The sequence below is a fragment of the Triticum aestivum genome, chromosome 6D (assembly GCF_018294505.1).
Source record: "Triticum aestivum cultivar Chinese Spring chromosome 6D, IWGSC CS RefSeq v2.1, whole genome shotgun sequence".
NCBI classification, from domain to species: Eukaryota; Viridiplantae; Streptophyta; class Magnoliopsida; order Poales; family Poaceae; genus Triticum; species Triticum aestivum.
This window is the reverse complement of record NC_057811.1, coordinates 348,191,508-348,213,747: the sequence shown is the minus strand read 5'-3', so window position 1 is coordinate 348,213,747 and position 22,240 is coordinate 348,191,508.

Below are 22,240 nucleotides of genomic sequence, written 5' to 3'. Positions count from 1 at the left end.
CCGCCTAGGAGTCTCCAACCTCCAAGAGTAACAAGAACGATGGGGAAAAGCTCAAGACTTTCTCGAAACACGAATTCCTTTGGTGCAAAGGTGGGGAAGGAGTGGATCTATCACTTGAGTGGACAACTTCTCTAAAATGCTCTCAAATCCATTAGGGATCTAAGATTTGGTGTAGAGTGTGTGAGAGAGAGTGAAACGTGTTCTTGAGAGTGTTCAAAGTGAATGGTCAACCCTCTCCCGGGGAGAAAGAGGGCTATATATAGTGATGGTGCAAATATGGCCGTTGTAGTGTAAGTGACAGGGCAGGCCAGACATCCGGGTTAGGGGCCGGACATCCGGCCTGGCGTGAAATTTGTGAAATGAACCAGAAAGCAGAGGATAAAACAGAGGGGCCGGACATCCGAGGCGAAGCCCGAACATCCGGCATGGCTGGAAGTCCCGGACATCCGGCAAAGTGGCCGGGCATTCGGCGAATTCCTAGAACGTAGATGCTCTCTGGATAGCAGTGGCCGGACATCCGAGATAGAGCCCGGATATCCAGCGTTGTTGGAAGACCCGGACATCCGGCAAAGTGGCCGGACATCCGGTGAATTCATAGAAGCTTACTGGTGTCTGGGCAGCAGGAGTCGGATATCCGGCGAGTAGCCCGGACATCCGGGATGCAGCCCGGACATCCGGCTTGGGAGCAGAGGCATAGACTCTCCTGCAGATTTATGATATGAGGCCAAATGTGGAGAAGCTAGGAATATTCTTGAACTGAGCAAGTCTTTCACTGGTCCTACCGATCCCCTCTTAATAGTGCGGGATCCCTATACTCAAGAATAAAAAGAGATAAATTCATTTTGATCTAGTATGCCTTCCTTGAATAGAAACAACTCCGTATGTCCTTGAATAGAAATAACACCTCAGGTTCACTTGACGAACATAGTTAGTCCCCTACATGTATATTGTCATCAACATCAAAACTTGATGTAAGGGCATGATTGCACTTTCACCCGTGTCGAGAGGTATGAGACCTCTGACAAGTACTTTGCCTACAAGAAGGAGGAGAATAGCTCAGCCAGTGAGCATGTGCTCAGAATGTCTGGGTACTACAATCGCTTGAATCAAGTGGGAGTTAATCTTCTAGATAAGATAGTGATTGACAGAGTCCTCTAGTCACTATCACCAAGCTACTAGAACTTCATGATGAACTATAATATGCAAGGGATGATGAAAATGATTCCCGAGCTCTTCGCGATGCTGAAATCGGCGAAGGTAGAAATCAAGTAAGAGCATCAAGTGTTGATGTAGGATCGAAAGTATGTCTAGAGGGGGGTGATTAGACTACTTGACCAAATAAAAATCTAGCCTTTTCCGAATTTTAAGTCTTGGCAGATTTTAGCAACTTGGCACCAGTCAAGCAACCAACCTACACATGCAAGTCTAAGAGTATAGCAGCGGAATGTAAAACATTGCACATGAAGGTAAAGGGAGGAATTTGGAGGGAGCAAACGCAATGTAGACACGGAGATTTTTGGCGTGGTTCCAATAGGTGGTGCTATCGTACATCCACGTTGATGGAGACTTCAACCCACGAAGGGTAACGGTTGCGCGAGTCCACGGAGGGCTCCACCCACGAAGGGTGCACGAAGAAGCAACCTTGTCTATCCCACCATGGCCATCGCCCATGAAGGACTTGCCTCACTAGGGTAGATTTTCACGAAGTAGGCGATCTCCTTACCCGTACAAACTCCTTGGTTCAACTCCACAATCTTGACGGAGGCTCCCAAGTGACACCTAACCAATCTAGGAGACACCACTCTCCAAAGGGTAATAGATGGTGTGTTGATGATGGACTCCTTGCTCTTGTGCTTCAAATGATAGTCTCCCCAACACTCAACTCTCTCTCATAGATTTGGACTTGGTGGAAAGATGATTTGAGTGGAAAGCAACTTGGAGAAGGCTAGAGATCAAGATTCATATGGTTGGAATTGAATATCTTGACCTCAACACATGAGTAGGCGGTTCTCTCTCTCAGAAAATGTATGATGGAAGTGTAGGCATGTTCTGATGGCTCTCTCCACGAATGAAGAGTGGGTGGAGGGGTATATATAGCCTCCACACAAAATCTAACCGTTACACACAAATCACCAAAACTCGGTGGGACCGAATAACAAAACTCGGTCAGACCGATCTAGTTCAAAATGTGAACGTTAGGCTTTTCGGTGGGACCGACATGTCAGCTCGGTGGGACCGATTTCATTAGGTTAGGGCATAACGTAATCTCGGTGAGACCGATTACACAAACTCGGTGGGACCGATTTTGGTAATAAGCTAACAGAGAGTTGGTCAGGCAAACTCGGTGGGATCGATTCGCTCATCTCGGTGAGACCGAAATGTTACGAAAGGGAAACAGAGAGTTTGCATTGCGAACTCGGTGGGACCGATCGGTTATCTCGGTTGGACCGAAATGTTACGAAGGGAAATAGAGAGTTTTCAATCCCATCTCGGTGAGACCGAGATCCCTATCGGTAAGACCGAAATGACTAGGGTTTTGTGGCAGTGGATATGACAACTGAACTCGGTGGCGCCGGATAGAAGGCTTCGGTGGGGCCGATGAGGGAGTCCTGGATTAGGGGGTACTCGGATAGCCACACTATATACTTTAATCGGACTGTTGGACTATGAAGATACAAGATTGAAGACTTCGTCCCGTGTCCGGGTGGAACTCTCCTTTGCGTGGAAGGCAAGCTTGGCAATTCAGATATGTAGATCTCCTCCCTTGTAACCGACTCTGTGTAACCCTAGCCCCCTCCGGTGTCTATATAAACCGGAGGGTTTAGTCCGTAGGACAACAACAATCATAATCATAGGCTAGCTTCTAGGGTTTAGCCTCTACGATCTCGTGGTAGATCAACTCTTGTAATACTCATATTATCAAGATCAATCAAGCAGGAAGTAGGGTATTACCTCCATCGAGAGGGCCCAAACCTGGGTAAACATTGTGTCCCCCACCTCTTGTTACCATCCGCCTTAGACGCACAGTTCGGGACCCCCTACCCGAGATCCGCTGGTTTTGACACCGACATTGGTGCTTTCATTGAGAGTTCCACTGTGCCATCACGATAAAGGCTTGATGGCCCCTTCGATCATCGGCAACGATGCGATCCAGGGTGAGGTTTTTCTCCCCGGACAGATCTTTGTATTCGGCGGTTTCGTACTGCGGGCCAACTCGCTTGGCCATCTAGAGCAGATTGAGAGCTACGCCCCTGGCCATCAGGTCAGGTTTGGAAACTTAAACTATATCGCCAACATCCGCAGAGACTTGATCTTTGACAGATTCGAGCCCATGTCAGGTGCGCCGCACAGTCACGACGAGCATGACTTAGCTCAGCCGTCGGACGGTGTTCGGAAGATCACACCTGTGGCTACTCCGCCCTTAATCCGGAGCAGATTGCGCCGTCTGAGGACGGGTGGATGGACCCCGCCACGCAGGCCGCACACTCAGCGGCGTTAGAGCCGAATACTGACTTCACCTCTTATGAGACCTGTGTTGCCGAACCCTTGGATTCATCCCCGGCCACGGGCTCCGAACCGCTTGCGTCCGTGCCTATCGAATCTGATTGGGCACCGATCATGGAGTTTACCTCCGCGGATATTTCTCAGCACTCTCCTTGTCAGGAGACCCTTGGCCAAACTATGTCCGGCTCGAGTGGGAAGCGGACGACGAAGAAATTCGTTCCCCACCCACCACCCACTTAATATCCACTGTCGACGATTTAACCGACATGCTTGATTTTGACTCCGAAGACATCGACGGTATGGACGACGATGCAGGAGAGGAGCAGGAACCACCGCCCACAGGGCGCTGGACAGTCACTTCATCACACGATATATACATGGTGGATACACCCAAAGAAAACAATGACGAGGAACGGAAGAATGCAGCGAAGGATAATCCCCTCGAGAAGCAACAAAAGCGACGACGTAGGCGCCGCTCCAAAACCCGCCTCGGCAAAAACAGCGATAACAGCGCAAGAAAGAATAATACCCCGGTCGGCTCCAAAGAAAACGACGACCACACGGACCCAGCGACAGAGCAGGATGAGCCAGTGGACGGCGAACATAGTACAGAGCCGCTGTCCGATCACGGCGACGCCGAAGGTAAATCTCATCAACCCGTCTCCGGAGAGGAGAACAGTCCGGACGATGATGCACACATCATCCCGGAAATGCATTTGGAGCAAGAGAACCTCCATAGAAGGCTTATTGCCACCGTGAGGAGTCTGAAGAAGCAGAAGCAAAGGCTTAAGGCCACGCAAAATACACTCAACAGTAGATGGAACAAAGTGCTAGACACTGAAGAAAAGTAGGGTGGCAGTCGCCACACAAAGAGCTATCCAAAGCGCAAGCTGCTGCCGGAATTCGATGACGAGGCTTTAGAGCCCATACAGCCAAAAATAAAACGGCCGATCAGCCGGATCGACCACCCCGTGGCCGCGATAGGGCGGCTAACGATGGCGCACATAAGTCAGTACACGATTTACGTAAGGACTTGCACCAAAAAGCCGGTCTGACCAGGTCCATCTACGGATCCAGGAAGCACGCTCCGGCACGGAATCAAAACCGAGCACTACAACCGTCAGAATGCCATGACACATCCAAATACAGGGGTGCCGCGCACCCCCTATGCTTCACCGATGAGGTGCTGGATCACGAATTTCCAGAGGGATTCAAACCCGTGAACATAGAGGCATACGAGAGGTCTTTATCCTTCACATCCACATGGCTCGCGGAGATGATCTCCACGCCATCAAATACTTGCCCCTCAAGTTGAAAGGACCAGCTCGGCACTGGCTGAAAAGCCTCCCTGAAAACTTAATTGGAAGTTGGGAAGAGCTTGAGGATGCTCTTAGGGCTAATTTTCAAGGGACTTATGTCCGACCTCCGGATGCAGACGATTTAAGTCATATAATTCAACAGCCCGGAGAGTCAGCCCGAAAGCTTTGGAACAGACTCCTCACTAAGAAGAATCAAATCGTCGACTGCCCGGATGCCGAAGCCTTAGCGGCTTTCAAACACAGTGTCTGGGACAAATGGCTCGCCAGACACCTCGGCCAGGAAAAACCGAGGACAATGGCAGCCCTAACAAGCCTTATGACCCGCTTTTGCGCGGCCGGCAAGCTAAATGCCGAACGCAAGGGGGGAGACACCAAGTGAAGACGAGGATGAGCCTCGCCAGCCAAACATTGGGGGACAGCAAAAATTCCCACTAGAGGTCAAAACAGTGAACATGATTCACATAACGAAGAGGAGGAGCAAACGCGCACTCCGAGACATATGCGCCGTGTAGCCCGTCACCCCCAAGTTCAACCCTTGGTCGGCCTGCCCTATCACTTTTGATCGCAGGGATCACCCGAATGACATCCGGCACGGAGGATCGGCTGCCTTGGTGCTAGACCCAAGAATTGACGAATACCATCTCACCCGAGTCCTTATGGACGGCGCCAGTAGTCTTAATCTGATATATCAGGACACAGTCCGCAAAATGGGGATAGACCCGACAAGAATTAGCCAAAGCAATACTACCTTTAAAGGAGTAATCCCAGGCCCAGAGGCCCGCTGCACGGGCTCTCTAGTTCTAGAGGTTGTATTCGGTTCTCCCGACAACTTCCGAAGCAAAGAATTAACCTTCGACATTGCTCCATTCTGAAGAGGCTATCACGCACTACTCGGAAGAACGGCCTTCGCTCGTTTTAATGCAGTACCGCATTACGCTTGTCTCAAGCTTAAAATGCCCGGTCCACATGGCATCATCATAGTTAGCGGAAACGCAGAGCGTTCCTTACGTGTGGAAGAATGTGCGGCGGCTCTAGTATCCGAACACTGAACGACCTCTCCAACCAGAATAAATGATCGGTCGTCAAGATCGCGGACATGGCTAGACAAGTCTGGCGCACAACTACCTATAACAGCTTAGATAAACCTGAGATTGGGTCGACGGATATAACCCCATAGGTGGTACTAGGGGCTTCCCGCATGTAAAAAGGACTACAGTTCGGCTTGACCCTATTTAGATTGCATTTTAATGGTTTATTAAGAATAACCAATTTTTCGCACGAAGACTTTCACCTGGGTTCTTCTCTTTTATAGATGATCATCGTGCTACACCCTTCCAGGATACGGCACAACGGAGACACAGGCGCAGACGTGTAGCAGGGCCCCGCTCAAAGGTTTCTTTTTAGATTAAGACCCTGTGTAAACCTTTTTACTGTCTCTTGTTGCTTTACACCCTCCGGATACTCAACACAACCGAAAGGGATGCTGGCGTTATTGACATTCCGTCACGTCAGACTAATGCACATACCTGGAAATTCAGGGCTCATTATCGAGGGCGTTACTCAGCCTAGTATATGTTGTAAAGTCCGAATACCTTAGGGAGTGTTCGGCGTCGCGAGTTTGGCCTTATATGCATCAGCTCCGAATCATGTCTTTGGTCAATAGTTGGGTTTGCCCGGCTCCCGTGTTTTGCTACCTTACGTTCCGCTCTATCGGCTAAGGTGGCACCGGGAGAACTACTGCGATTGTGCCCTGGTTCATCCGGATGAGCACCTTAGTAGAGAAAGCCAAAAACTGACTGTCATGATAAAGCGTGAGACTGGTCAACCACTCGATGACTCCGCGGAATCTTCTCGATTCCTCCGCATTAAGGAAGGACCGGTTTCCCGGTCATGTATGTACGCACACCATATTCGGATGAGCGCGGAAGTACCAGGGGCTATATAGTAGCCCCGCCGTCAAACTCCTATGGCTAAGTGAAAGTGTTAAAGCTATATAGTCCGATTGCCTTGTTCGCTGCGCTATCACCTCCTTAATGGACCAAGACGTTGGATCAAGTGTGAATACGCGCTTTTCCAAACACCCCCGCATTATATGCGTGGGGGCTGAAGCCGACGACTGCAAACTTTCAGGTTATATACATACATAAACGGCCGCACATGAGGCATCATATTACTTTCAGGCAAAAGTATAAACATAGCCTTTATAATCCAAATAGCATTGTTTCTACAAATGGGATACATGTCACTCGAACATGATACTCTTCGAGCACTGAGCCTCTATTAAACGAGCACCTTCTAGGACTTCTTCAAAATAGTGCTCGGTAGAGACCTGGCCTACGGCCGGATCCTGGGTTGCAATAGCGGTGGCCTCCATCTCTGCCCAGTATGTCTTAACACGGGCAAGAGCCATCCGCGCACCCTCTATGCACGCCGACCTCTTTACAGCGTCGATATGCGGCACAGCACCAAGGAATCGTTGCACTAAACCAAAATAACTATTCGGCCTTGGTCCCTCCGGCCAAAGATGATCCACGACAGACCTCATGGCAAGTCTGGACAACCTATGGAGCTCAGCCCACTCGGCCATTTGTTCATTTAGCAGCAGCGGACGCGTGGGAGCACTGAACTGTGACTAGAACAACCTTTCCACTTCATGATCTTTCTGATCTTTAAAAAACTCAGTCGCATCAGCAACCCTCGTTGCCAAGTCCAAGTACGCGTCTGCAGCACTCCATAATTGATCCAGAGGGGCATACTTCGGATCTCCGAACTTCGTCCGCAACAAAAAGGGATTCCCAGCCGTGATATCTCCGGCTTGACGAAGCTCCTCTTTCGCTGCTCTGATTTTAGAGCGGGTTTCCTTGGCTGCTACCATGTCTTTCTTCAGGTCCACCGCTTTCGCTTGGCTTTCCTTTTCAAGAAGCTCGTACCGGTCGGCGGTATCCATCTTGGCTATTTTATCTTCGCTCTAGCGATAAGCAGCCTGTTTGGCTCTTAACTCTTCGGCCGCCTTTAGGGCAGCCGCATCACTTCTCCTGGCTTGTTCCTTGGCTCGGGCAAGCTCCGCCCGAAGGGTCTCCACGGCGGCAGCTCCATCTGCAGTCACAGCATATTATAGATACTAGCATCATGCTCCTCTTAATATCTGTTGACCACCGGAAAATACATACCCTGTGCCTCGTCAAGCCGCTTGTTAACAAGCACGATGTCGGCATCTGCCGCATCAAGCTGCCACCTCAGTTCGGCAAACTCACCAGTCCGGCCTGCCGTCGGACCCTCAGCCGCCTGCACATGTAAGCAGCATGATCATTACCTGGGACTATGATCCTCTGTTTGCCGCCTCTGGACAGCAACCAGAGTCTCAGGGGCTACTATCTGTATAGGACACACCTAGCGTGTGCGGTACCTTCAAAGAAATATTACTTTGCGTACCTCAAAGCCTCGTAGTAGGCTCATAAAAGCTTCATGCAACCCACTTTTGGCGGATGAAATCCTCTCAACCACCGTACTCATTAAAGCATGATGCGCCTCTGAGATAGCCGCTTGCTCCAGAAGACCCATCAGTTCGTCCGGTCATGCACCGGACAGTCCCGGACTCTTTCTGTTGCTCTCCTTAGGACCCGAATACTCCAGACTTTGGGTGGCCGAAGGGTTACCTTCTGGCCTTGGCGGATCAGGAGAAATCCTCCATGAAGATACCTCAGGGTCGTCTGCCTCATGAGGCGAGGAGACAGGGGGAGGCATTTCGCTCTCCATCATCTCCGAAAGAAGATCCCCCGAAGACGAACTCTGTCGAGAAGGGCTACGATCCGAACTGCAAGACATACGTCTCGGTTATTGTCCTCGGAGATGAAGCAGGATATATTTACCAAAAGTACTCTTGTTCACTTACAGCTCGGTGGAGGGCTGACCCCCTTGCGGGCACGGTGCGGTAAGGACGCCCTCCGAGGCAGGGCCCCCTGACGAAGGTTTCTTCCCTCGTTTCCAAGTCTTCAGAGGCGGTCCTTTTCCTTCCTTGGGGAGAGGGAATTTTAGATTCTTCTCCCCGATTATCCTCCTTTGCGGAGACACTAATTCCCCCGGTTTGGATGAGTAATGCGTGAGGCCCGCTTTCGGCTTCTTTATTCCTCCATTTATCTTCCTCTGATGGCACTTGATAAGGTGTGTGCTCAAGCATCCTGGCTAGTACAGGATCCGGTGAGCCTTCGGGAAGGGGGGCCGAACACCTGATCATCTTCGCCTTTTTTATCCAGTCCTGGTCAAAGAGCGATTTTTTCAGAATGATGTTGTGGCAAATAACAAGACAGCATGTTCGGCCGCGGAATTACTTACGTGGGTATCTGGATGATTGCAGTTTAGACCCACATCCTCGATGGTGTGCGGACACTTTATTCGTGATCCGAAGAACAATCCATACATCTCTTCGAGCGTCATGCCGAAGAATTGCTGAATAGCTCGCGGTCCTTCCGGGTTGAGCTCCCACATACGGAGAGGTCGGCGTTGGCATGGCAGGACCCGACGAACTAGCATGACTTGCATTACCTTGACAAGGCTGACATCTCTCTTGAGGAGATCTCGGATGCGACTCTGCAATGTCGGCACGTCATTAACTGACCCCCAGTCCAGCCCCTTGTTGACCCATGACGCCAGTTGCGGCGGGGGGGGCGAACAGAAGGCGGGGGCAGCTACCCACTTAGCACTTCGGGGAGCTGTGATGTAAAACCACTCCCGCTGCCATAAGCCGGACATCTCCGGGAAGGAACCCTTTGGCCATGGAGCATCTGCGCCTTTGCTTATTATGGCACCTCCGCATTCTACGTGTCGCCCATCGATCATCTTCGGCTTCACATTGAAGGTCTTGAGCCATAAGCCGAAGTGTGGGGTGATGCGGAGGAAGGCCTCACACACGACGATAAACGATGAGATGTGACGGATGGAATCTGGAGCTAGATCATGGAAATCGAGCCCGTAATAGAACATAAGCCCTCTAACAAAGGGATCAAGACTAAAGCCTAGCCCTCGGAGGAAGTGGGAAACAAATACGACACTCTCGTTGGGTTCGGGAGTGGGGATAACCTGCCCTTGAGCAAGCAGCCTGTGCAAGATTTCGGCGGTCAGATACCTAGCTTCTCTTAGCTTCTTGATGTCCTCCTCTGTGACAGAGGAGGCCATCCACCGGCCTTGAAGGTTGGATCCGGACATGATTGAAGGTCCGAAGCGCTTAGCCTGAGCCTTGGATGTTGGAATTCGAGGTGGGAGAAGGGAAGGATCGAGCACGAGAAGAAAAGGACCGGCCTTGGCCCCTTTATAAAGAGGGTGAATATCAAGCATCCTCCGCGTGGCCGTTTAGAACTTGCCTAAAATTGAGGAGTCATACCAGCAGGCACGGTTGGGTTACCCACATCCGTATTGATGAGAATCCCGTGATGAGGGGACACGATCTCTGCTTCGACAAGACATGCCAAGAAAATGGCCTCGCAATATGTGCAGTAGCTGGTTGAGAAAAACGGTTGGAATAATGACCGGGCCGTGGTGTGATGTCACGCTATGAAATTTGTCAGAAGATTAGATTTGTGGAATATTATACTCTCTACGGTGGTGTGTGGAATTTGTTTTGCAGAGCCAGACATGATCCTTGTGTTCAAAATCTTCTATGGAGTATTCGGAGGAGGAACCCGCCTTGCAATGCCGAAGACAATCTGCGCGCTGGACTCATCGTCATTGAAGCCTGGTTCAAGGGATACTGAGGGAGTCCTGGATTAGGGGGTACTCGGACAGCCGGACTATATACTTTGGCTGGACTGTTGGACTATGAAGATACAAGATTGAAGACTTCGTCCCGTGTCCAGGTGGGACTCTCCTTTGCGTGGAAGGCAAGCTTGGCAATTCGGATATGTAGATCTCCTCCCTTGTAACCGACTCTGTGTAACCCTAGCCCCCTCCGGTGTCTATATAAACTGGAGGGTTTAATCCGTAGGACAACAACAATCATAATCATAGGCTAGCTTCTAGGGTTTAGCCTCTACGATCTCGTGGTAGATCAACTCTTGTAATACTCATATTATCAAGATCAATCAAGCAGGAAGTAGGGTATTACCTCCATTGAGAGGGCCCGAACCTGGGTAAACATTGTGTCACCCGCCTCCTGTTACCATCCGCCTTAGACGCACAGTTCGGGACCCCCTACCCGAGATCCGCCAGTTTTGACACCGACAGCCGAGTTTGACTTTTGGTTTGAGACATATGTGGATATGAGAAAGTGGTTGAGGGTTTTTGGAGCATATCACTAAGCATTTTGAGCAAGTAAACCATTAAGCAACACCTCGTCCCCTTTTAATAGTATTGGCTTTTCCTATGGACTCAATGTGATCTTGGATCACTAAAAGTAAAATGTAGAGTCTTGAGCTTGAGCCAATATATGTCCTTAGCATTTTGAGGGGTACACATTCCTAATACATGCCATGCCAATCATTGAGCTTTCCTGAAATATTTATATTGAAATAACATTAGCTCAATGAGCTATATGTTGTTAGGAATTACCAAAACCACCCAGTGATAGTTGCACTTTCAATCTCCCCCTCTTTGGTAATTGATGACAGCATATAGATCAAAGCTTCGACAAATGATAATAAGATTGAAATACATCGTCGCTTTGAGAAGTATGTGATCAGCAAGAGCTCCCCCTAAATTTGTGCATTACTTAAAATTTGCTCTTGAATGCAAATGAACAATCGATTAGGATCATGGGTCACTCTTCCATGTCACATACATCTTGGTGGAGCGCTCAAAATGATGAAAATGAAAAGCATGCACTCATCACCAAGAAAAGTGAATGATCATATAAAAGATATAAGAGATAATATCATCCAAGCAAGCATTAAAGTAGCACATGATCAAACACATGATCAAACAAGTATCTCACACAGACATAGAGTATCAACGAAGCACACAAAAAGTTCAACCAAAAGCAAGAGAGACAAAGAAGCAAAACACTCTCTCTCAAAGCCTATGATCTATACACTTCTCCCCCGTTGGCAACAAGTTACCAAAAAGTTCGAAAATGCATAATGCTATGCGTCTCTCAGGCTTGGTCTTTGAGAGGTGGTGTAGAGAGAACTCCAAGGACGAAGGCATCTGCTGATGTAGTTGGAGCTAGTGGAGTGGCTGTTGGAGGTGGCACTGAAGCTGTAGCTGCTGGTGCTGACGCTGTAGCTCTAGTATCTGGTATTGGCACTGCAGCAGACCTCTGACCTTTAGGCACTCGCTGAAAAGCATCAGTAGTTGCCTTTCCTTTCCTCTCTTCGGCTTCCTCCTGGAGCTGCTCAACTGCTGTTTGTATCTCAGTAACCTTCAGATCAAGATCATAAAATTTTGTTTCTATGATCCTCTCCAAGCTCTCCTGATTTTGAGTCAGGGTGGCCAAGCCCTTCTCAATCCTCAAAGTAGATTGGATCAGATAGGCCAGCTGATCTTGCTTGCTCTTCAGGAAAACTTGAGATGCTTCCTCAACACTTGGCATCTTGGCAGCTTTCTCTGTCTTAGCTTTAGCTCTCTTCTCTTGTGCTTGAGCTGATGAAGGTTCATTCTCATTCATGACAACTTCATTATCTTCAAACTCTCGGAGCAAGGGTAAATGCTCTTTGTCCAACAAGTATGTTCCTGTGCCCATCTTAGAATTGATGAGCTCCTAAATATGTGGAGCATACCCACAACTTCTCTTTTGGTTAGCAGCTGTCCTCTTGATTGTCTCTACAATCAGGCTCATGACTTTAAACTTTTGAGGAACATCAAAGATTTGCAACAGGTTGATGGAATGTCCTCTAATCATCTTGTGATCTCCTGACTTGGGTAGCAAGGTGTGCCTTAGGATGGTGTTGATGCTAGGCAAACCAGACAACAAGTAATGTACATACCCAAGCTTGTGTGTCTCCAAAGCTTTATCAGGGATCTCTTTGTACATGTTTTCCATAGTGTTGTGGTCTTTCTTCTTCTTGGCATACACATCCAAGTCATCCTCATGTTCTTCTGGAGCATTGATCAATCCAGCCCATTCTTCAACAGTAGATTGGTACCTTGTACCTTCAGACATCCATACTATCTTCCCATCTGGATAGAAGTAGGCAGTGGAATAAAACTACATGATTAGCTCATCATTCCATTTTGTGAGCTTCTGCCCAACAAACTTATCTACTCCACATGCTTTGAAGCTGTCATATACTCCTGGGAAGTGAACTTCATTCTCCTTGATGTATTCCCAATCAACCCATCTCATGTCACAGACAATTGGCTTCTTGTCAAGCAAAATAGTCTCATAGAAGTCTTGTTGTTCTTTTGTATGAAACCTGTAGTCAACTGCAGTCCTCCTCCTCACAGCATAGGGATCAGACTATCTCCACAATCTCAGTCCAGCATCTTTTCTAATGTGCATGTCCTCAGCCACTGGATGAGCATCACTGTGGTCTGGAATCTTGGGTTTCAGTTTCCTTAGCACTAGGGCTTCATCATCGTCTTCTTCAGCCTGAGGCACTGGGGCCTTGTTCTTCTCTTCTGCAGGAATATTTCTAGTGTTTCTCTTAGGCTTAGTAGGCTTCCGAGCTTGAGCTGTTGCTTTGGGAGCAGTCTTGGGCTTTGATGGAGCAGCCCCTGACTTGATAGCATCTCCCATAAGCTTCTGAGCTTTGGGTGCTGGTGCAGCATCCTCTTCTTCTTCCTCTTAATCTCTTACCATAGTTGACTTTCCAAGAACTTTTGCAGTAGTGGTTCTTGCCCTCTTCTTTTTCTTGTCATCTCCTGCTGCTTCACCATCATCTGATTCTGTGGTGAATTTCATAGTTTCTCCTGTTGGAACTTTCCTTGGTTAACATTGGGATTCTCTTGGCAGGTGCCTTCTTGTTCAACCCTGGCTTTGTTGCAGCAGTTGTGCCATACTCCTTCTTCAAGACTTTCTTCCTTGAGGTGGCCTCATCCTCAACAGCCACATAGTCCTCATCCTCAGAGTCTGAGGTTCTCTTCTTCCTTGCTCTAGTGGCTGCCTTGGGCAAGTTACTAGGTGTGCTCCTGCTGCCCTCATCATAGCTGCTTCAGGGATCTGAACCCTCACTCAATTGCACTTGTTCTTCAGATCTGTTCTGACTGTCACTCTGGTCAGACATCTTGGCAATCTCACTGACAGCAGACCCTGTGAATAGATGTAGATGAGGTAGAGTGGACGAGCATCACAAAGTGTAGAGTTTTTCCAAAACAGATGACTTAAAAACTTAGTTTTAGTTCTCCACAGAAAGCATTTCGGAGCTACCGATTTGTTAAACTTGGTGATACCGAAGCAATTTTGGAACCTAAACTAGTGAACTCGGTCAGACCGAGTCACAGTTCGGTGGCACTGAGATTGCTAGGGTTTCACAAAGAGTCGAACTCGGTCGAACCGATTTGCAATTTTTGGTCAGACCGAACACGCATGTGCAATGGCCTAAGCCAAATAGGTGAGACCGATTTCTCCAACTCGGTCGGTCCGAGATGAGTTCGGCGGAGATCTAACCCTAACTTTTTAATCAAATCTAACCTAACGGATGTTTGTTGTGGATAGATTGTTTGCATACGTGGTAAAGATCATGGCAAAGCAATGTGCTATGAATCGGAGTTAAGGAATTAGCACATAGAGTCGAACCCATACCCTAGTTCGGCGGAGGTTCGCTACGGCAGCAACGGCGGAGCAGAAATCCATTGACAGCAATGGAAACTAGCGGCGGGAGGTCGCTGGCGGCGAGGAGACGATCCGGAGACCCAAGGAGGCAGAGCAGGATACACGCGCGGGCTGAGGAGTTTGAAGAAATTTCCAAAATCTCACCCGTGGGTTTATATATCCCGACCCTGTCAGTGTGACCGAGTGGAACAACTCGGTGGCACCGGGATGCAGAATCGGAAGCGGTTACTGCAACTTGGTGTGACCAAAAAGTTCAAATCGGTTGCACCGAGATGGAAAACCTAGATCAACTTAGTGAACTCGGTGTGACCGAAGTGGATGATTCGGTCATACCGAAATGCACAAAGAGGTTTTGGAAGTTTAAGTCTATGACGAATCGGGGACTCCGAGTTCTCCTCACACAGAGTGGTTCGAATCTGACTTGATCAAACTTTGTGATGTAGCATGAATAGACTTTGAGATGAGAAGAGCATAGATAGCTAGAGGGTGTTCTTAGGCATTCTTGTCCATCCATTTGTCAAAAGAGAAAAAGCCAAACAATCAAAACAACAAATGGATGTCCTCGAATGAGTAAAATATGCAACCAACATGCTCACACAATAAAATGGCAAATGAAATATGTGACAAGGCATGCACAAACACTCTAGCATCTATCAAGCAATTGGCGATGACTAGGTCATCTATATATGAGTATATTGACTTAGGAGTCAAATGAGAACATTTGATCATAGGTCATACTCATCGTTTAAGCACATGTGGGGTTACCACTTTTACATAAAGCATTGTTGTGTTCACATCATTAGAGTTGCTTTAGCTCAATTGATTAGAGTAAAGCTCCCACTAGATGTGCTATCCCCCCTAAGAGGGATGAACTAACCTTGGGTTTTGTCGATGATGACTTCATGTAGGTGTTGAAGATGTGGACGCTCAATGTTGATGTAGATCATTTGGAGCAATCCATTGGAGTGAGCTGCACTTTCAATACCTACATGGGTTAGTCCCACAAGGAACAAACAATGATATCCATAGACATAGAGTGATGTACACATAGATGATGTCCATGAAAGCATTAGGTTACCTTGTCCCTTGTCTTACCAACAAGAGGGTTTGTGACTCCTTGAACTAGTGCAAGATGTGGAAGTTGTTTGCACATGTCCTCGCCAAAGGATATGAGTGAAGTATGTTGGCGGAGTCACCCTCAAGAACTCTCTGGTTCTTCTTCTTCGGGATCCACATCATCGTTATGGGAATCCTTGGAGTTGTAGTCGTACTTGATGTAGTTGAACTTGATGTAGTCTTGGGAACCCACTTGACCAAGGCCTTGGGAGCTTCTTCAAATGCAGCAATCTCCTCTTGAATCTTGTCCTTGCCTTTTTGCTTGTGGTCTTGTGGTGGAAAATCATCTTGAGCTTGTGTTCCTTGGAAAGAGGTAGGATCATACTTCTCTTGTTGAGGAAAAAACTTCGTCTTGGGGTATTGATCTTCTTCCCACTCAACTCCATTGGCATTGAACTTTTGTTCAAAACCAACACCTTGATTCTTCCGGTGACTTCCTTGCTTGCGTACAATTTCCTCAAATTGCTTCCTTCCGGCAAGGCTCTTGTAAACACCTTTCTCTATAATTCCCTTCAATAAGCTATTTTCTTGCTCAAGTGTAACTTGGCTAAGAGAATCATTAGTGGAATCAAGAGAACTACTAGAAGCAACAACATTGGACTTATCATGATTATTGTTACTACTAGATGAAGAATCTTTCTTACTCTTGTTGCTAGATTTAACTTGTGGCATGTAAGTAGACAAGAGCAAACGCTTGGCAATGTAAGAAGAACTTTTCTTGCGAAGATCATCATTGATTCTTTTAAGAACTCATGCTCTTGCTCAAGGTTGAGCTTTTCAAAGTGTAGCTTCTCATGAGTCTTTAAAAGTTCTCGATGATCTTCCAAGGTAGTTTAATGAGCTAACTTAAGAGTGTTTAGCTCTTTAGTTAGACGCTCAATCTCCTTCTTATCATCGTCATTCATTTTATCTTGATTAGCATGATTAAAAGCAAGTTCATCATAGTTTTCATAACTAGAGTTGTCAATAAGTAAATCATCATCTCATAGCAAATCATCTTCATCACTACTGAAATCAACATACTCGGGGTGTGATACCTTTGGGCCTTTATCCATGAAGCATCTTCCAATTCCTTCATTTGGTGTGTCAAATATGTCGTAGGAGTTGGTTGACACAAGTGCTAGACCGGCAACACCTTCATCTTGAGTATATTCGGAGTCAGAGTGATAACTTCTTTTGGAGTGATGGTCGAAGTCGGAGTCGGATACCCATTCACCAACGTGAGCTTGATGTCTTTGTTTGGTGTAGCTCTTTGATGATTTGTCCTTCCTTTCCAAATCCTTGCTTCTCCGAAAGGTTCTTCGTTCATAACGATCATCTCTACTCCTCTCTCTTGGTGGTGATTCTTCTCTTCTACTTCTTCTTTTAGGAGTATCTTCTCTTCTTTTTGTAGCGACCAGACCTCAAATAGTCTGTGCTGCTGTGCACCAGTGTCATCCCTGGATCAGTAATGCTGACACGCACAGTACAAATGGAGGATTTATAACAGAGTAGCAATCACACACTTATTACATTGAATATCTCCAAAGAGATTAAGTATGATAAATATGGCTTAAGGCCATCTAAAAACGATAACAGCGGAAGACTTGGAAGATAAGTGAGTCCATCAACTCCAGCGGCATCACTGAGTATAAGACCACGACCTAAGGCACCTTACTCGTCGTCTGAAAAGTCTGCAACATGAAACGTTGCAGCCCGAAAACGGGTCAGCACATAGAATATGCTGGCAAAGTAACACATAGAGAAAAATGAACAATAATAAGGCTATACTACATGCATATATGGCCGGTGGAAGCTCTATGGTTAAAGTTTTTGCGAAAAGCCAATTTTTCCCTACTGCAAAGGAATAAATTTTATTTAACTATCATGGTGGTTGTGAAACATTGAGATGGTTGACAGCATCTCAATCCCAATTAAGAACCATCATTAACCCAGCAAAATTAATTAAAGGTAACATGGTGATGAGATTCACATGATAATCCAAGTACTAGATACTCAAGTTGTCCATAACCGGGGACACGGCTAACCATGATTAGTTTGTACACTCTGCAGAGGTTTGTGCACTTTTCCCCACAAGACTCGATCGCCTCCGCTTGATTCTCGCACTACATGATGTTTGAGAAACGGATGACCGAGACACAGTCTTTCAGAAGTGTTTGCACCTTACGTATGGGTAGACAGTTACACCTACTTTCCCCTACATCTGCTAGTCTACCACTGTAAGAGTTCACACAACTTAGTCAACTATGCTAGAGCCCATAATAGCTTGCGGCTGCACACGGAAGTTTCTAGCATGAATAATCTCATGATCCCTTTGAACCTGGGTGGCGGTCCAAAAGAAAAACAGGCAATCCTGGAATACCCAGGTACCTCAATCCACCCAGATGTGAGTTTTAGTTGCCACCTTAAGTAAACCATTATTAACAATCTCACATCTGTCATGTATATCACTCAAACCCAATCCACGTCTACGAGCATAGCATGGCAATATAATAGCAAACGTAGAAGTAACTCCCAAGGGTTTGATAATTGAGACAGGTAATAGGTACTACCTCAACTACTTCCCAAAACCCACAATTTAATTAGATCCTAATCATGCAATGTTTGAGGAATAGATCTAATGCAATAAAAACTGGGTATGGAAGGGTATGATCAAAGTGTTACATGCCTTGCTGATGATCCGCGAAACCTAGCGATTCGAAGTAACAAGCGGCACACTCCGGGTACTCTATCGCAAACAAACAAGCAGACAATCAGTACTCATCTAATGCACAGGTAAAACTCGAATAAAATATCCAACCAGAAAGTTCAACTTAAGAACTCCGGTTTGCAAAAAGAATCAACTCGAACGAAGCAACGAAAGTCAAACTGCGAAAGAAACAATCTTCGTTTACTAATATGGATCTAGGTCAAATTTTATAGTAGCAAAAACTTGTTTGAGTAGGTTAAACGGAAAGAGAATTTCGAGACGAAACTCTAGGCGCTTGAATCACCTGATTCCGATATACGAGCGAAAAGTTAAACAGAAACGAAGATTCGATCAGAAATCGAGATCTGAGATAATCGCGGAAAAATCCGACGAAAAAGAAAAATGGACGAACGGTTAAAGAACGGACGTTCGTTAACAGAGAAAATCTGACGAACGCGTTCGCTAAAACGAACGAGTCGGTGAACGCTCACAAAATAACAAAACCGAAAAAAAACCGATCTAGGTTTTTTTTAAACGAACGGTTTTTTTTTAAAACAAAACCGGCAAAACGGCGGCGAGGTATACCTCGTCGGGGCGGGGCTACGGCGGGGTTCCGGCTGCTCCGGCGAGGGCGGCGGGGTGCGGCGGGGCTCGGGGGTGCTCGGGGCGACGAGGGGGCGGCGAACGGCGAGCGGCGGCGGCCTCGAGCTTCGGCTCCGGCGGCGGCGGGGTGTGGGGCAGGTGCGGGCGGCGGCGGGGTGAGAAGAGGGGGGGCGGCGGGTATATATGGAGGGGGGCAGCGGCTTGGAGGAGGGGGCAAGGCGGCGGGGTCCCGTGCTTGAGCCGGACTCGGCGAGCGGCGGCGCTGGCGTACGCGGGGAGGACGACGCGGGGCGGGCCGGCGGCTCGGCTGGGCTTCGGCCCGGCCGGGCGCGGCGCGGATTTTTTTTTAAATATGTTCCGCGGAAAAATTCGTAAAAAAATAAATAAAAGTCCAAAAAAGATAAAAACAAATTTTTCCCGTCTAGTTAGAATATTTAGAACAGGGTGAACATTTTTTTGACACAAAAATAAATTTTTGAAAACATGCAATATTTTTAATGCAATTATAATTGCAAATAAAATCCGAATAAAATCCAATAAATGATTTTATCATTTTTCCTCCAGTATTTCATTTTTTTTGGAGAAGTCATATTTTCTCCTCTCATTTGTTTTTAAAAGAAATATTTTTCCAGAGAGAAAAATAATTAAAACCAAAAATCCTCGTTTTATTATTCGATGAAAATCAAATATGAAAAATCGGGAAAATCCCCAACTCTCTCCGAGGGTCCTTGAGTTGCTTAGGATTTATCGAGGATTTGTCAAAATGCAATAAAATATGATATGCAATGATGATCTATGTATAACATACCAAATTGAAAATTTGGGATGTTACAAACCTACCCCCCTTAAGATGAATCTCGCCCTCGAGATTCGGGTTGGCTAGAAAACAGGTGGGAGTGGTCCTTCCGTAGATCTTCCTCTCGCTCCCCGGTGGCTTCATCTTCCGTGTGGTGACTCCACTGGACTTTGCAAAACTTGATAACCTTACTGCGGGTAACTCGGCTGGCATACTCAAGAATCTTAACGGGTTTCTCCTCATAGGTCAAATCACTTTCCAGCTGAATTGCTTCCAGTGGCACAGTATCTCTCAGTGGTATCTCAGCCATCTCTGCGTGGCACTTCTTCAACTGGGAAACGTGAAATACGTCATGAACTCCTGACAATCCTCCGGGCAATTCCAGCTTGTAGGCAACCTCTCCCATACGTTCCAAAACTCTGTATGGTCCGATAAAACGAGGCGCTAACTTTCCCTTAACTCCAAAACGCTTCACTCCTCGAAGTGGTGATACTCGAAGATAAACTCGGTCTCCAACTTCATGAACTGTCTCCTTTCGTTTAGAATCAGCATAACTCTTCTGCCTGGACTGGGCTACCTTGAGCCTATCGCGAATAAACCTTACTTTTTGTTCAGACTCCTTAATCAAATCTGGTCCAAACAACTGACGGTCTCCAACTTCGTCCCATAACAACGGTGTTCTACACCTCCTTCCATACAAGGCTTCGAAAGGGGCCATCTTCAAACTGGTCTGATAACTGTTGTTATACGAAAACTCTGCATATGGCAAATTGTCGTCCCAACTAGATCCATAATCTAGTGCACAAGCTCTTAACATGTCCTCCAAAATCTGGTTGACTCTCTCGGTCTGTCCATCTGTCTGTGGGTGAAAAGCTGTGCTAAATTCTAGCCTGGTTCCCAATGTTTCATGTAACTACTTCCAAAACTTCGAGGTAAATTGGGTTCCTCTGTCTGATACAATGGTCCTCGGAACTCCATGCAAACATACGATCCGGGTCATGTATATCTTTGCCAACTTAGCACTGGTGTAAGTGGTCTTCACTGGAATGAAATGAGCCACTTTCGTCAAACGGTCGACTACAACCCATGTCGAGTCATAGCCTGAACGAGTCCTGGGTAATCCCGTGATAAAATCCATGCCTATTTTCTCCCACTTCCATTCGGGTATCGGCAATGGTTGTAGCAATCCTGCTGGCTTCTGATGCTCTGCCTTCACTCTCTGACATACATCACAAACTGCCACATACTCTGCAATATCCTTCTTCATTCCGGTCCACCAGAAAGTATTCTTCAGATCCAAATACATCTTGGTATTCCCTGGGTGAATCGAGTACGGTGAATCATGGGCTTCTTGCAAAATCAACTTCCTGATCTCCGGATCATTTGGCACATATACGCGGTCCTCAAACCATAAGGTATCGTGCTCATCCTCACGAAATCCCTTGGCTTTTCCTTTGCTCATCTTCTCCTTTATCTCTTCAATCTCCTTGTCCGTCTTCTGAGCTTCTCTGATCCTTTCCATCAAGGTAGACTGAAACTCCAGTGTCGCTAAATAGCCTCTTGGGACTATCTCCAAACATAGCTCGCGAAGGTCCTCGGTTAACTCCTGAGGTAACTCTCCTGTCATGAGGGTGTTGACATGACTCTTGCGGCTCAACGCGTCTGCTACTACGTTAGCCTTCCCTGGGTGATAATGCAATCTCATATCATAGTCCTTTATGAGATCCAACCATCTCCTCTGTCTGAGGTTTAACTCCTTTTGCGTGAAAATATACTTCAAACTCTTGTGATCTGTGTACACCTCACAATGGTTTCCGATGAGAAAATGTCTCCATGTCTTCAATGCATGCACCACGGCTGCTAACTCCAAATCATGCGTAGCATAATTCTTCTCATGGGGTTTAAGTTGTCGTGAAGCATATGACACAACTCTTCCTTCCTGCATAAGCACTGCTCCAAGTCCTCGACGAGAAGCGTCGCAATAAACTTCATAATCCTTGCGTTGATCTGGCAGAATCAACACTGGTGATGTAACCAATCGTTTCTTCAACTCTTGGAAACTAGCTTCACAATCCTCGGTCCAATTGAATTTGGTGTCCTTCTTCAATAGCTCAGTCATGGGCTTAGCAATCTTCGAAAAGTTCTCGATGAATCTCCGGTAGTATCCTGCAAGTCCAAGAAAACTCCGGATTTCTCCAACTGTCGTGGGTGATTCCCAACTTGTCACTGTGTCAACCTTGGCAGGGTCTACTGCTATTCCTTCTCCAGAAATAACATGTCCAAGGAATCCAACTTCCTTCAGCCAAAATTCACACCTGCTGAACTTGGCGTATAACTGATGTTCTCTGAGCTTCTCAAGTACCAATCGCAAATGCACCTCATGCTCTTCCTCATTCTTGGAAAAGACTAAAATATCATCAATGAACACCACGACGAACTTATCCAAAAACTCCATAAACACTTTGTTCATCAGGTTCATGAAATAGGCAGGTGCGTTAGTCAGACCAAATGAC